Below are 5357 nucleotides of genomic sequence, written 5' to 3' on the forward strand. Positions count from 1 at the left end.
ATCATCCAGGTGATTGGATCACCTAGTGCTCGGACTTCACCATCGATCAACTGGTCGAACCGCTTGGTCCATGGACTTCGTCGTTGACCAGTTGATCGGACTATTCATCAGTCGCTTCTACTCAATGCTCACTTTGCTACTGATCAGTGGACCAGACTGTTCGCCGCTTATGCTTCATCGCCAGATACGTTGGTTACTCCTCGGCGCTCGGATTCTTCATGCTCGAAGACTAAGTGGGCACACTTCACCTTGCAGACATCACTAGCAACATCGGGACTCCTCGCTCCTCGGTGCTTGGATGTCGCTAGCGACACTGAGGACTCCTCACTACTCGGTGCTCAATCGTCGCCAGTGACGCTGGGGACTCCTCGCTCCTCGATGCTTGGACATCGCTAGCGACACTAGGGACTCCTCGCTCCTCGATGCACGGTTGTCGCTAGCGACACCAGGGACTCCTTGCTTCTTGGTGCTTGGTCGTCGCTAGTGATGCCAGGGACTCCTCACTCCTCGGTGCTCGGACATCGCTAGTGACGCTAGGGACTCCTCGCTCCTCGGTGCTCAGATATCGCCAGCGACATTGGGGACTCCTCGCTCCTCAGTGCTCGGACATCACCAGCAACACCGGGAACTCCTCGCTCCTTAGTGCTCGGACATCACTAGCGAAGCTAGGGACTCCTTGCTCCTTGGTGCTCAGACATAACTAGCGACGCTGGGGACTCCTCCCTCCTCAGTGCTTGAGCATCGCCAGCGATGCTTGGGACTCCTCGCTCCTCGTGCCCGGTCATCGCCAGTGACACCGAGGACTCCTCGCTCCTCGGTGCTCGGTCATCACTAGTGATGTCGGGGACTCCTCGCTCCTCGGTGCTCAGACATCGCCAGCAACGCCGGGGACTCCTCGCTCCAAGGTGCTCGGTCATTGCTAGCGATGCCAGGGACTCCTCACTCCTTGATGCTCGGACATCGCCAGCGACACCAGGGACTCCTCAGTGCTCCCTTGGTGGTCGGATCTTGCTACATCTCATCGGTGTGCTATCAAGCTACTCTGTGCTATTCGGATCAGGGTGCTGATCTTGGGCAGCATGTCTAGGGTCTTGATACATGCATGTCGGATGATGTTGGGAAAGCTTTCAGACTTCTTTTTCTTTGACCCTGCTACAAGATTCATTCTTCATCTTCCAGTAGGCTCGGGGACTAAGTGGGCACACTTCACCTTACGGTGAATGTGCTTGTTCTCATTTCAAGGCTACGCCCGGGGACTGGCTGCCTGCTCAGCTGGTCATCTACTTTCTGACCCTAGCACCACGTGACTATGTCACCTACTATACGGCTTAGGGACTAGCTGTGGGGGTATGGCCCCTGGTATCCACAAGACAAGACATGGGCCGCACCATTAGAGGTGGCCCAGCCAACAAGATCAAGGCGTGCATCGCAAGATATTGTATAGTAACAAATAGGCTACTTTCCTTATAACCCTACCCCTCCAGAGTATATAAGGAGAGGCAGGGGTCCCCTAGTGAACACCATCCATACATCTCAATGTAATACATCAGAACACAGAATATAGGTATTACGTCATACTGACGGCTGAACCTATCTAAATCTTGTGTCTTGGTGCTTGTATTACCATCTCGCTCCTGATCTCGCTCACCTCTATGACAAATCTACCATCATGGGATACCCCTCGGTGGACTACCGAGCATCTTTTATCGACAATAGTGGTTGCACACAACACATGACCAGTGATCCTCGTATGTTCACCTCACTAGATGAAGAAGTAGATGGACAAGAAAGAATCACATTTGGAGATAATTCAAAGGGCAAGGTTAAAGGATTGGGCAAAGTGGCAATATCAAATGATCATTCTATCTCAAATGTGCTATATGTTGCTTCATTGAGCATCAATTTGCTATCCATTGGACAATTGTGTGATCTTGGCTTCTAATGCTTGTTCACTGAGAAGGAAGTTGTTGTATATAAGAAGGATGATGATCAAGTGATATTCAAAGGATTTAGATACAACAACCTATATCTAGTGGACTTCACCTCCAAAGATGCTAATTTGAAGACTTGCCTATTCACCAAAACAACACTTGGGTGGCTATGGCATAGAAGACTTGCTCATGTTGGGATGAGCTCACTCAAGAAGCTAATGAAGAATGATTTGGTGAGAGGGTTGAAGGCTGTGAAGTTTGAGAAGGACAAGCTTTGTAGTGCATGTCAAGCCGGCAAGCAAGTTATAAATACTCATCCAACAAAAAGCTTTCATGTCAACCACAAGAGTGTTAGAACTCCTTCACATGAACTTATTTGGACCAACAACATACAAGAGTTTGGGAGGAAATCTTTATTGTCTTGTGATTGTTGATGACTATTCAAGATACACATGGGTATTCTTCCTTCATGACAAATCTGAAGTTGCATCTTGCTTTAAGAAGTTTGCCAAGAGAGCACAAAATGAATTTGAAGTGAAGCTCAAGAAGATTAGAAAATCTACAAATCAACTAGAGCAATTTGATTAGTATGACATATAGTGAAATGCAAACTTGCTCTAGCTCTACAAGGGTTGCAAGCCACCTATCCAACAATTCTAGTTACAATGATTACTAGGCACACAACTTGTAATGTTACTACTCACTAAGAGCTCTCAATCTTGCTACTCTAAAGAGCTCCACTAGATGAACTTAAAATAACAAAGCAAGCTCTCAATTCTAATTACACTAAAGAGCTTGACACAACTAGTTTGCAAGAATATAAATGAGTGAGTAGGGTTATTATACCGCCATGTAGAGGAGTGAACCAATCACAACATGAATACTAAATCAATCGCCGGGAGAATACCAAAGGGCAAGAGACAACCATTTTTTCTCCTGAGGTTCACGTGCTTGCCGACACGCTAGTCCCCATTATGTAGACCAACACTTGGTGGTTCAGTGGCTAAGAGGTGTTGCACGAACCTTGTCCACACAATTGGACACTACAAGAACCTACCCACAAGTGAGGTAACTCAATGACACGAGCAATCCACTAGAGTTACCTTTCGGCTCTCCACCAGGGAAGGCACAAGACCCCTCACAATCACCATGATCGGAACCGGAGACAATCACCAACTTCTGCTCAACGATCCTTGCTGCTCCAAGCCATCTAGGGGGCGGCAACCACCAAGAGTAATAAGTGAATCCCGTAGCGAAACATGAATGCCAAGTGCCACTAGATGCAATCACTTAAGCAATGCACTTGGATTCTATCCCAATCTCACAATGATGATGAAATAATGATGGAGATGTGTGGGAGGGCTTTGGCTAAGCTCACAAGGTTGCTATGTCAATGCAAAATGGCCAAGAGAGTGAGCTTGAGCTAGCCATGGGGCTTAAATAGAAGCCCCCATGAAATAGAGCCATTGTATCCCTTCACTAGGCACTGATCGGGGTGACCGGACGCTCTGGTCATATTAACCGGACGCTGGACCCAGTGTCCGGTCGCCCGATGCCAGCCATGTGTCAATCTTCATTTAACTGTGACCGCCAGATCTCAATGGTCGACAGTTGATCAGACGCTCCGGCACAAGTGACCGGACGCTAAACCCCCCAGCGTCCAGTCGTTTATAGTAAGGTTCCAAAACCGGTTTTCTTCGACCAGACACGTCCAGTGGCACTTGACCAGACACAGCCAGCATTGGGTCAGTTACCCTGATTTCTGTGTAGCTAAGTCAGCTTTGACCGGACACTGCCTTCCAGTGTCCAATCAGTCAGAGGCCCAGCATCCGGTCACATGACCGACGCCAGGATATCACTGCCATGACTGACCGGACATGCCGGTCCCCCTGAGACCAGCGTCCGGTCAGTTGTAAAACAGCAAGACTGACCTTCTATCATCTCTATCTCCTTCACCCTTGCTCAAATGTGCCAACCACCAAGTGTATCACCTTGTGCACATGTGTTAGCATATTTTCACAAACATTTTCAAGGGTGTTAGCACTCTACTAGATCCTAAATGCATGTGCAATAAATTAGAGCATCTAGTGGCACTTTGATAACTGCATTTCGATATGAGTTTCACTCCTCTTAATAGTATGGCTATCTATCCTAAATGTGATCACACTCACTAAGTGTCTTGATCACTAAAACAAAATGGCTCCTACATTTTATACCTTTGCCTTGAGCCTTTTGTTTTTCTCTTTCTTCTTTTCCAAGTTCAAGCCTTTGATCATAACCATGCCATCACCATTGTCATGATCTTTGTCATTGCTTCATCACTTGGAGTAGTGCTACCTATCTCATGATCACTTTGATAAACTAGGTTAGCACTTAGGGTTTCATCAATTAACCAAAACCAAACTAGAGCTTTCAATCTCCCCTTTTTTGGTAATTGATGACAACCCTTTCACAAAGATATGAGTTGAAATTTAATTGAATCCATGTTGCATGCCCAAGCATATTTACCATGTGTAAAGGATATGGACAAGTTTCATGAATCCCAAATGGTAGCAATTGCTCCCCCTACATATGTGCTAAGAGTTTGGATTGTAGCTTGCACATATGCTTAGATAGGAAATATATGAGACAATGTCTACCAAATGATGCTAAGGTATAAGAGATGGACCTTTGAAGCATGATACCAATCGGAGTGCACCAATATACCTTCCTTAGCACCATTAGTAACTAGACATACACAAAAACTAGAATACCCCATGAGATCAACATTACAAGCAAGGGTCTAGTTTCCATAGAATGAACATAAGTCTAGTTACTTTAGCCTATGCATGCTAGTTTTTCATTTCATCATTCAAGCCTATAACTAGCATCACCACACAAGCATGAATATTGAAATTTAGAACTTGTGCCATGTAAGCAAATATATGAAATGCACATTCAAATGCAACATACAAGTTTATGAGCTTCCTCCCCCTACTTGTGTGCATTTTATTACGATCCCTTTACAATGTCATTTCATTTGTTTTCTCCTCCTATCTTACTATCTTTGTGAATTTCTCTCCCCTTTATCAACAATTAGCACAAAAGATGAGCTCAAATTATAGATAGGTTGGGGTGAAACCATGTGTAATGAGGATCATTTTCCCAATTTGGTTCAATCTAGATCATTTGCAAAAGATATTTAACTCGGTTTGATCCAATGACAAGCTTCTTCACACCTCCAAATAAGGGTTATCTTGTACCATGTTGAGTTAAACACTTATAGCTTATTGATCAAACACTAGGTTTACAAGCCCACAAACATGTCATATGCTACCACTAGATCATTTCAAGCATACAAGCAATAGTGGCACCATACAAGCATCAAATTCATTTGTTTTCATGAATGAGCCTATTCAAATGTGAAATATCTCTAGATGCACTAAA

This window comes from Miscanthus floridulus, chromosome 6 (genome assembly GCF_019320115.1).
Source record: "Miscanthus floridulus cultivar M001 chromosome 6, ASM1932011v1, whole genome shotgun sequence".
NCBI lineage: Eukaryota > Viridiplantae > Streptophyta > Magnoliopsida > Poales > Poaceae > Miscanthus > Miscanthus floridulus.